The sequence below is a fragment of the Leptonychotes weddellii genome, chromosome 14 (assembly GCF_054177405.1).
Source record: "Leptonychotes weddellii isolate Sample4059 chromosome 14, ASM5417740v2, whole genome shotgun sequence".
Lineage (NCBI taxonomy): Eukaryota > Metazoa > Chordata > Mammalia > Carnivora > Phocidae > Leptonychotes > Leptonychotes weddellii.
The window spans coordinates 14,585,719-14,597,458 of NC_138382.1; the positions used below are offsets into that span (position 1 = coordinate 14,585,719).

General features: G+C 43.3%; 1 long non-coding RNA gene across 1 annotated transcript in view; it reads left to right on the forward strand.

The window, feature by feature from the left end:
• The first annotated feature begins 9,830 nt into the window (after positions 1–9,830).
• The window catches only part of LOC145716925 (uncharacterized), a 178,067-nt gene continuing 176,157 nt past the window's right edge, over positions 9,831–11,740 (forward strand). Inside the window, exon 1 of the long non-coding RNA XR_014139865.1 lies at positions 9,831–10,492. This is a non-coding gene — a long non-coding RNA (uncharacterized LOC145716925). The remainder of the gene's footprint in view (positions 10,493–11,740) is intronic.

The window sequence follows — 11,740 nt, forward strand, 5'->3', positions numbered from 1 at the left end:
TTGATGTGAGGCTCAATCCCAGGACGCTGGGACCATGACCTGAGCCAAAGGCAGACGCTTAACGGACTGAGCCACCCAGGCGCCGCATTTGGGATGTTTTAAAGAGGGTAGCAAGAGAAGGGTACCAGACATTCCACTAATTTGGCATTGGGGGCTCCAGAAAAAATTATTTAGGAAAAACAAAAGATATATGATGTTAATTATGCCTTTAAAGTGTGGAGCAATTTGTTTCAGTGCTGTGGATATGCACTAGTGTTTGCTTGATTTTTTCCTTGGCCCCATATTTCAAGTTGTGTGTGTATGTGTGTGTGTTTCCTTTTTGGTCTGTGTTCTTATTTTCCATACAAAATAGTCATCAGACGGCCTGTCTGGCAGACAAATCAGATTGGGGAAACAGGACAGGTTATTATTGTCAGTTACTACTTGTCTTTCACCAATGCTGGTCATGGGTTATGACCTGGCTCTTAGCTCTTGCTGGGAAATTACCCTTGTAGAGCACGTGAGCAGCTGTGCCTCATTCCTCTCCCTCCTGTGTCTCAGGGCCAAAGCATTTGGAGCAAATTCTTTTGTTCTTCATACAGAAACCATACTATATTGTTTCCGTATTTTTCTCTATTAAGATGCAAATTGTACTGTCCTATTGCGCATATGCAGTGTTATCCTTACGTGTATTGAGTCTCTTAGAAAAGATAAATCTGAAACACAAGTAAGTGGGGTTATTTTGTGAATAAATTATTAGGCCACAAATAATATTGGCTGGCAACAGAAGAAAGAATGCCTCCCAACAAATAAAATATCAGTTGCTAGCGGGGCAAGGCAGGACGAGTCTTTGCTGCTGAGGGGCATAATGAATGCTTCTATTTTGCAGTTGTTTCTAAAATGTAAGCCTTTTCAAATCAGTGATACAGTATGTGGTCCCATGAGAATGATAGAATTTCTAAAGACTGTCTCGCTTTCCAAGGACAAATTGTTCAAAGAGGAAAATTGTATCCTATATGTTGGGGTGGACCAGTTGGGTCATTTGAGAGAGTCATAGACTTGATAGTGACTCAAAAAGCTCATCTAACTAACTTATATGACCTTGGTCAAGTCACAAAACCTCTTTGTTTCTTTCTTGTTGTTGTTTTAATTTGTTGAATTTTAGATGTTGGGTAGCCCAAGGTCCTTTTCAGAAATCTGCAAAATCAGTTCCATTGGTGGGAGAGAGAAATCATTCTTGTAGGATTTCCACAGGCATCACTTTAGGCCTCTGGGTCCTAAGTTTGGATGCTTCTGTCTTCTTCATCTTTCCAAATGCTTGGGAATAGTTGTAAAGATGATCAGACTTGCAGGCCCATGTTTAAAGCCTCCCAGTACACATTGGCAGAACAGAGGGAGAACTATACCCCTTTCCTGCCATCCATGTTCTTCATCTTCCTCTAATCCAGTGGTCCTCAAAGATGAGCATGCATCACAGTCCCCTGGAGGGCTTGTTAGAGCAGATTGCTGGGCCCCACCCCTAGAGTTCCTGATTTGGGAGTTCTGGGATGGGGCCCGAGAATTTGCATTTCTAACTAGTTTCCAGGTAATGCTGCTGCTGCTGGTCCTGGAACCCCACTTTGAGAACCATTGCTCTAATCCATTTGCACACTGCGTCCAGAGTAATTTTTAAGCATATAAAGTAGATCGTGCCATGTTCTTACTTAAAATCCTTGAGTGTCTTTCCCTTGTGCTTAAAGTCAAATGCTTTTCCATGCCTGCAAGGCCTTGCTTGGTTACTTTGGCTCTGCTTACTTTCTCAAACTTGTCTTCTCTTGCTCCCACGGTTCGGGCCCTCAGCCCCCCTTTCAGGTAGCCCTTGAAAATGGAGAGCTCTCTGTTCCCCCTTCAAGACCTCAAGCTCACCTCCATTGCCTGGCTGATTCCTTCTCAACCTTTAGGTCACAGGTGCAGTGGTGTCTTCTCCAGAAGCTTCCACTGAGAGCACCATCCGTGCAGTTACCCCAGCTCACTGGTTACTCACCATCACACTGCCTTTCTCCTCTGTAGCGGATAGCACCATCTGAAATGAGAAGTTAACCGTCTTTATTCAATTATTCATTATCTACCTCCTCCATCTAGAGTATAAGGTCTGTGATGATAGGATCCTGGCTGGCTCACAACTGTACCCCCAGTGCCCACAAGAGGTGCTTGATACATTGTAGGTGCCAGGCTATTTTTTTTGTACCAAGTAGCGGCCCAAACAAGGGGTCGGAATTTCACTCCCTGAGTTGGATGGGCTTTGGACCCCTGTGGCCTCTATGGTGTGGATGGAGGTAGCCAATCCTTGAGAATAAATGAATCCTTGCTAACGTTCCAGAACACTGGAAGCAGGACCAGCCCAGGGAGGCTAGGCTGGATAGTGGGATCTTTGAACCCACGGTGATGCTGGTGCTGAGTTCCTACCACACAAATCCATCAGCCCAAAGCAGGGAGGCTCAGAGCAGCTAGATTATCTCCTTTACTGTTTTCCAGGGTTAACCACATAGCCATGGTGCATCTTGGAGTCTGTATGGTTTTTAAGAGGGGTGTACCAAAAAGTTAGTGACAACACTCAGTCCTCACTGATGACCCTGGGAGAAGGAAGAGTCCATCCTACTGGGCTGACTGCCTCCCTCTGAGCAAGAAGAAGGCCAGCATTTGTGTTCACATCTGTCCCCAAATGGGACTCAGACTGGAGCTTTGCACTTCATTCCAGGAGAGGAGAATATGTGCAAATTCAAAGCGGGAATGGGGCTCTTTGATTTTCCTTTGACTTTAAACTGGTCTCAGTGTATCTGTTTGATACCTTATTTGGTAATACTTTGAAAATGAAGATTCTGCAGTGTTCTTAGGTCCCCCCCACAAAACACAATGAAACACAAAAGTGATTCTCCCACCTAGGTACCTTCAGAGATCTGTAGGATCCCACTTGTTCTCCTTCCCCTCCAGTGCCACTATTTGATATAATGGCGTGGAGCCTGGGACAGATAAAAGTGATTCTAAATCAATTGTGTTAATAACAAAGTCTCACATCAGAGAAATTGCTGAAAAACAATCCTATTTCCTAGCACTTGGTTCAGTTTGGATGAGACAAGTCTCACTCAGGCCTGAGAACACACAGATCGGAGGGTGGTCTGGGACTCTCCAGGTAGGAATAGTCTAGCACCAAGAAAGAGTGAGTGGCTCTAGCTCACACTAGAAATAGGCCTATTTTAGGAAGAAGGTTATGTTTTTAGGAGATAGTCCTCTCAGAAAGAAATTCTGGTTATAGCTTTGTCTATAAAAGTAATAGATAAACACACACAGCTCCAGGGGGTACTGTTTGAATTAGAATCTACCCAAATGGCCCCTCCAAGAACATGATGATCAGGATGACAGTGCTTCCAAATTTGCCTATAATCCTGCGGTGGTTAGTTGTATGTATCAACTTGATGGGGTAGGCTATGTCCACATAGCTGCTGGTAGAGCATTATTTCTGGGTATGTTGGTGAGCTGTCTCTGGAAGAGATTAGCGTTTAAACCGCGTTTAAACCAGTAGGCTGAGTAAAGAAGATCATTCTCACCAATGTGGGTGGGTATCATCTAATCCGCTGAAGGTCAGAATAGAGCAGAAAGGTGGAGGAAGGGAGAATTCTCTCTGCTTCAGCTCAGACATCTATTTTTTGCCCTCAGACATTGGCCCTCCTGGTTCTTGGGCTTTGACTCAGACCAGGACTTACATCATTGGTCCCCCGTCTCAGGCCTTGGGACTTGGAGTGACTTACACCACTGCCTTACCTGGTTCTCCAGCTTGCAAAGGGCACATCATGGGACTTCTCAGCCTACATAATCACATGAGCCAATTTTTGTAAAAACTTTCCTCTTCTATATCTATATGTATCCTGTTGTTTTTGTTTTTCTGGAGAACCCTGCTACATCCCAGCATAATTTTTCGGAGAGTTCCTTTTCCTTCTTTGCAGTCCCAGGAAAATATTAATGCCTCTTTTCTCTCTCAAAAGTACTCCTGTTTGGACAATAGGCTATATTGTCATCATATAGATAATATATACTCATCTCTGTCTCAAGAGTTCCTAACTAGACCTTCACCTGGAAATCTTTAGAGCAGTGTGTCCGATAGAACTTTCTGCAGTGATGGAAATGCTGTGTCCTTGTGATATCTAATATTACAGCCACTAGCTGCATGTGGCTTTTAAGCAATGGAAGAAGAACAGAATTTGAAATTTTATTCAATTTTAACTTATTTCACATTAAATGTAAATAGCCACGTGTGACTAGTGGCTACTATATGGAACAGGACCACTCTGGAGTCTCTCTGTTTCAACCTCCAGACTTATTTCTCTGTCCCAGACCTCCCTGACTTATTTTCCCCATGAGAATCACTTCTTTCCCTTGCAAGACTGGTGGCCTGGTCCATCAGCTCTCTGGTAGTCCCTGGAGACAAGCATATAGACCTGTCCATGCTAGGGATTTTAGTGCTGATCACTGGGGATAACACAGGGCATAGTAGGAACACCAACCACAGGGGAATTATGATAATGGCAAGGGGCTGCAAGAGGGAGGAGGAGGGGAGAACAGAGCCGGAGCAAGCCCTGCCCTGTCCCAGACTCAGCACCAGGTCATGGGAGTTAGAGATATGAGAAACAGTGTCTCGCTGCTTACAACCTGGCAGGGATGATGCAACATACTTTCACGGGATCTCACAGCTGGAAGGGTAGGACGCCATGTTGGGCTTTCATTAGAAAGAAGAGGAAGGTTCGGGGACCGAAAACATAAATAACAGCCTCATCACCTGCTTTAGTAAGCTAAGGAACTGGAAATTCAGTCAGAATATAGTTCGGACTTGTGCATCTGAGTAAGGGTCATCCTGGCCATTGGTAGCACACAGGAATTTGAAAGATGAGGCAGAACCAGACTCTGTCCCTTATAGTTCTTACAGCTCCTTTCCTGCTAAGCAGACCATTTTGGTGTGCAGGATTTAAATATTCTGAAAAACAAAACTAGTAGTGTGGGTGTTTATTTTCTTTTTCCTCTGTGCAATGGGAAGGCAATCATGAATGATGGCCAAGTTTTATTAGACCACAGTCCAAAGAAATCCCCGCCAGATGGACAGTAGAGCATGTGGATCCAAGATGAAGCTGATGTTGAGTGTCCACACCTCCCAATCTCCACATGTCCACATGTCCCCTCCTCTACACTTCTTTCGTTCAAGGACCTGCTACAACATGGATGATCCTTGAACGAAAGAAGCCAGTCACAAACAGACAAATACTGTATAATTCCACTTACATGAGGTATCTAGTGTAGTCTAAAGTAGGTGGTGGTTCTCAGGGGCTGGGGGGAGGGGAGAATGAGGAGATATGGTTGAATGGGTATAGAAGTTCAGTTTTGCAAGAGGAAAAGGTTCTGGAGATCAGCTACACAACCATGTGACTGTGTAAGTTGTACACTTGAAAGGGGTTATGATGGTAGGTTTCATGTTAGGAATCTTTTTAACTGCAGTTTAAAAATCTAAGAGATAGGGTAGTTTTGAGATTTTTCGGCTTCTTAAAATTTGGTTGGTTCATTTAAAGAAGGATTTTTTTTTAAGTGAATAAAAGTTTATAGTGAGCTGGGTGCTATAATCCATTTTCTTTCCCCCAAAATCTTGCAATGGAAAGGAGAAAGGTTTTTTGTTTGTTTGTTTCTGCCTAGTCATAAACCCATACAACTTTGAGGAAGAAAGAAAACATTTACTGAGCACCTACTATTTGCTTAGCATTGTGCCTGGCCCTTTCATAAATGTTATCTCATTTCATATTTATAATAGCGCTTTAGCTCAATTGCTGAATAAGTAAAGCTGAGGGTCAAGAGAGGCTCAGGTATTTGCCTAAAGTCACACAACTTGTGATACTAGTAAGAATAACAGCAAGAAGTGTATTTGACCGTGACTGAGTGCTTACTACATGCCAGACATGATTGCGAGGACTTTCGTGTTTTACTCATTTACGTGATGGAGGCTGTATTCAATCTGTTTGCTTGATCTCTGACCGCCACCCGCCATTTGTAGGTGACATGCCCAAGGTCACCCAGCTACTCAACACCAGAGAGCTAGGCCAGGCACAGAGGTCATATCAGTGCTGTTTCCAATTCATACTCTTTGCTATCCCAACTTTGGGAAAAGAAGCATAAGCCCTGTTTAACTGAGAAACAATTATTATTATTATTATTATTATTTTAAATTGGAAATAGCTCCTTCAAAGGAGATAGTGAGCTCCGAGTCTGTTTCATGAGTTGGTGTTTCCCTTTGATGTGGTACCTGCCAGAGCCATCTAGACCAAGAATAACGAGACAGAGTGATCACTTTCCTGGATGTAATTTCAACTTACACGCCATATAACTTTATAAATACACTGTTCAGAATTTCTGAGTTAATGTGGTGGTAACCATGTGGATGAATCAAAAATTATTTGTATTATGAGGTGTTTTTTTGTGGCTACACTGGGTACATCTGACTTACGGGAAGCCACCACCTCACAAAAGAATAATAAAGCTGAGGTATGAAGCCTTTGTCTAGGATGAGCTGAAACATTTTTCCAGTTCCACATTCTGTCTTATGATTAATTCTTTTTGTTTTTGAGTAAATGCCATTGACTCTCAGACCAAGGCCATGCATCAGCTTGAGCTAGGCTGCTTACTCTTTCTTCGCCTTTCCGTGCTTGGTTCTTGCTTCTCCTAGGTTCAGGATGGTAACAATGTGCTTTTATACTATGATGCTTTCCTGGTATCAGAGCTAAACATAGCATCTACAGAAACCTCACAATTTTCCTTCCCATTTCCTGCTGAAGTCAAGAAAAATTCAGATTTGGAATCAATACATGACATGTCCCAAAAGCATTAAACAGAGGAGTTGGTACCATGAAGATAAAAATGTCTCTTTCCTCCCCAAGGCGTAGCTTTGAAGAGGGGGAACTTACTTTGAGCGAGCGATTTACCCCACTGCCAGTTAACCAGATACTCAACTGGTTTTTACAACCCAGACTGGAGGATGAATTAAACCTATGTTATTTATTTGCTTTCAGTGTGGAAAAAAAAAATGAACCTGAGGCAGTTATTGCAGGATTTTGGAGGAGATGTCACTCTGAAATATATTTTCTGCACTTTGAAGTCTATCACGCCTATTTCTTTTAGAGAAAACAAACATGCACACACGCACACATGCAACATTTATTCATCAGCCCCTCTCCTTTCCCCCAGCGCACGGAGGGGATACAGAGACAGTAAAATGCCATCCACACAATTCAGCAACATTCACTGTGAACTCCTATCAATATTTACTACCGATGGGCCCTGGGGCTTCCTGCAAGACAACGCTGGCTTTTATTCAAAAACCTTTGCTTTCTGACTCTGATTCCAACACTATTCAATTTCCTGACCATGGAAAAAATTTCTACTAAATATCCCCTCCATAAACCTGGATTGTAATAAATAAATGTTTCTTTCTCATCACCTCTGACCCCAAGGATCTGCTGGTATCTGGGAGGACTCAGTAATATTTGTGAGAGAACTTGTACCTAGGATTATCTCTTGGAAGTGTGCTGAAGTTCAGGTCATTTGGTTTTTCTGCTCTATTTAAGGATTTATTTTCTTGGATCAAAGCCTGGATTTGACCTCTCAGAGATTTAAGTTTCTATCCTTCAAACATGGTACCTGAATCAGAAACACTCTGCTGCATTTTGTCAAAATCAGTCTTATTACTTGTTTATTATTATTTTTTTTAATAGTTCATCCTACCTTCCAATTAAGTTGATGTCACCTCTACAGTCTTGGAAATCTCTGAAATAAGACCCTATATTTGCTCTTGTAATTCCTGGTTCCATGCTGGGTCCTTCTCCTGTATCGAGTGTGGGGAGATGAGTTTGAAAAGACACCAGTGACTGACCCCAAGGGTCCCTTCTTATGGCAGAAGACCAAATTGTTGAAAATCAGCTCATTCCTTCCTAACATGACATGTGTTTGTCTTGATCTCGCCTCTGGTTGGCCTCTTCTGTTGAAGGAGGGCAAATCACAGCGATGTTTGAGCTCCCAGAAGACCTAGGCAGAGTGGGAGGAGATGCTCGGTCAGAGCAAGAAGAACCAGTTCAAGACTGTGGGTGAGGATTGAAATGTCACATGGGAGCAGGCTGAACCGTGTGGATTCCCACAGGGTGAAAGCCAATCTTCTCCCAGTTTGTGACATTATTCTCTTCCTGGTCTCCTTGCTTCAGGTCTTGCCCTTTGAAGAATATAAATGGGATCACAGTGACTCTGCTGCTTAAAATCTTGCAATGGCTCCCCTTGCCTTAGACCGGAACACCAAATGCTCAATAAATCCCTTCCTAATTCTACAACCTCATTTCACTTTCCTCTTGTTTCCACTAGTCTCCAGGCACATGAACTTTAATTTCTTTGCATTTGCTCTTTCCTGCCAGAAGATCTTTCTTTGGTCGTGTTGTTTTCCTTGCCTGGAAAGCTGTTTGACTCCTACTAATCCTTCAGGTTTTAGCTGAAATGTCACTTTCCCAGAAAGTCTCGTTAGTCTACGTCGCAGCACTTTATTCTTTTCATGGTAGTTATTATAATTTATAATTATATGCTTATTTGGGGTAGGACTAATATCTGTCTTAATTGCTGAATTTTAAGATTTCTAAAGATAGGAAATAATAGTTTTTTGTTCACCACAGAAACCCCGCTAACTGGCACATAGTAGGTACTCAAATAACATGTGTGTGTTTGGATCTTAGGGTCAAAATGCAGATAAGCAGTTTAGACGGATATCACATACAGTACAGGACCAAGAAATGAGATAAAACCAGGCATGTCGTCAAACACCAAGGGACCCAATTCTTCAGGAGCAAGGTTGTGTATCAGAGACCCAGCCAAGAGGGCAGGACTAGGAAATTTGTGAGTTCTAAACACAGAGGAAGAATCCAGATGAACACCTGGGGACATTGGCGGTGCCAGACAGGATCGTAACAGCCAAATAAGCCCAATAATCCAAATAAGCCAAAGAAACACATGACCCCAGCGACAAGGAGACCACAAAACAGTCTCATGACTCAACAAGGAAGATTCTGAGGTGAGAGCATTTGGATTTCACCACGATGATTCCACTTACAAGGACGTGGCGGAGGGCTCCTGTAAGACTTGACTGTCCCGAGACCCCTGGATGTCTGTCTAGGCTGGCTCACCTCGGCTGGGCAAATGCCGCATGCCCTTGCCTCCTTCCAGCCAGAGCACGCCGGTTTCCCGCATTCCCCATACAGTTTGCAATTATGACAGCTCCCTTCTGTTCCCAGCGGCATTTAGATTGGGTGATAGAACATTCTCATCTATTTTAAATGAGTTGTATCGGATTAAAAGATCCCGGGGCTGAAAAGCCCACCATATAACAAAGAAAGAAAGAAAAAAAAAATCATTCCAGCCGGCTTTGACAAAATGAGTTTTTGCTTTGTAAGGGCTAGCCGGCCTTATCAGGGAAGAGAGGCAGAAAGGAAGGGCCTGGCGTCTTAGCGGGTTCACGAAACAAAGGCTGTTTAAATAGGACCTTCTAGACCGTTTTCAAATTATTTGTGTCTCTTGGGGAAACTTCACAGTTTTGAATGAATGGGTTGCTATTATCATCCATCGATCAATCTCTCTTTCTCCAGGTTTAGCCTCAGCTGTTTCAAAGGTAGGAAAAGTCACAAAACCTAAGATAAGATCATCCCAGGTTTCTCCCCACTGCTCCTTCTACTTTAGTATGTATTTCAGTTTTGTTGAGGAGAAGAAAAGCTTTTCCCTTCCTGACATAAAATTGGCCCAGGAAAGTGCAATAAAGTGCACCCACATCCCTGCCTTTTTGCCTGTGCGGACACTTTCTGAGAAAGCAGCATATCCATTGTCCAAGAGGAGAAGCAATAAGCTATGAACTAATGATGGGCTTCCCCAGGAGGTTTTGTGGGTGATCTACTCTAGCAAAACCAGAGGTGGTGGGGGTTGAAGGGGGAGTAACGGTTAAACTTTGGCCCCTGAGTGAGCTTAAAACCATAGGCCTGGAGGCTGGATGGACATCCTGGACAGACAGGATGACCCAGCTGGGTTGGATACTTGGCCGATAGCCTAATCAACACCGAAGGAACCACAGGTGCACATGCTGAGGGCTTCACATTGCAGCATGCAACGTGGCAGGTAAGCGATGAAGGCTCAGCACGCCGGCACCTTGTGAAAACAGGTCTCAAGTGGGTGATGGGACGGCCCCCCATTCCAAAAGAAAGGTAGAAGTGTTTAAACAGAAGGTAATGATACCTGTCTGAGTTGTCGTTGGCAAGGCACCCGGAAGAATATGGCAGATTTTCAGTTTCCCTGCACGCTAAACCAGGAAGGAAGGAAGAGACCCAGCGCTTACTTCTGGAAATAGCACACACTATTTATTTGCTGTGGATCCATCAGGATATGACATTGTGCGGTGAGAGAATGCTTCTTAATGAAAAGTCTCGTAAGTAGACTGACGCTCTCTTGTTTGATCATTTAATACACGGCTCTTTGGTGAACACAGATTTAACAAATGATTTTGGTCTTTGGGGCAGAACCAGAAAATTTTATTTATCAGTATACATCCATAACCAGGTACTTGTAGTGTGGTTTTTTTTTTTTTCCCTTTTTTTTGCCCCTTTCCTTCTTTCCCTCCCCTTCTCTCTCCCCAGCTATTTCTGAAAACAGCCCAACATTAGCTCACTGCCTTGGTTCTTCCTTAGGGATGGAGCAGTCATGTCCAGTCAGCAATTCGGCTTATCGGGAGAAAATTATACAGAGGGGGAGTAGACGAGAAAAGAACCAGGAGCCTATTTTGAAGTTCTTTGTTAGATAGCAGGTGCATCTTCGTCTCGCCCTCACAGCTGCCCTTCCCTGCAACTTGTCTGGATGCTCCACAGGGAATTTCAACATATTCTCACCAAGCATCATTTTTTATTAAAAAAAAAAATCCTCCAGCTGTAAAATGACAACTGAGCACACAGCGTGCAAAGCTACTTGGAAATCAGAGTTCTCGCCGCCTTGGATGGCCCGGCCTGGACCATTTGAGTTGAGGCTGAGGGTGTATAAGCCACGCTTTGTTGGCCTCTTGGGGTGAGAGGCAATTTCTTAACCAAGAGCTCCTCATGGAAAACATTGTTTCTGTAACAGCCTGAGGTCAAACTCTGGGACTAGCTCACAAGAATTCCACTGGCAACGTTCAGTTGTCTTGAGGTTATAAAAGGAGAAAGGAATCCCTTTCCCCCTCCTTCCCGTCCAAGATTCAGGGGGGGGCCTGGATTCTGAAGAATTTTGTCTGCCTCAGCCATTTTCGAAGTGTTCATGGAAGCAGACAATATGAATTGCAGCTGAGGTTGTCTTTGTGGTTAAAAAACTCTTCAGTCTGAGGAAGCCTGCTTTATATTCAATTTTCAGAAATACCTACCAGGTAGGAAAAGATCGAGATTGGAGGCTCAGAGGAGCTGCAGGCCTCCAAAGATCTTGCTTATGTGCTTAGAAAATGATACAGCCTCGTATGTTATGTTTTACAAAGGCAGTTATTTATTATGAAATTGTCCTGCTAGGACATTCTTAGAACAGTTGGAAGTAAAAATACTTAGGAGACCACAGTCACAGGCATTATTCAATCATGAGGGGGACTTTTGAAGGCAACTGTTTTCACATCTTATTTAAGGAAGAAATAACTTATTAAGAAGAAACAGCTCTTAGCAAG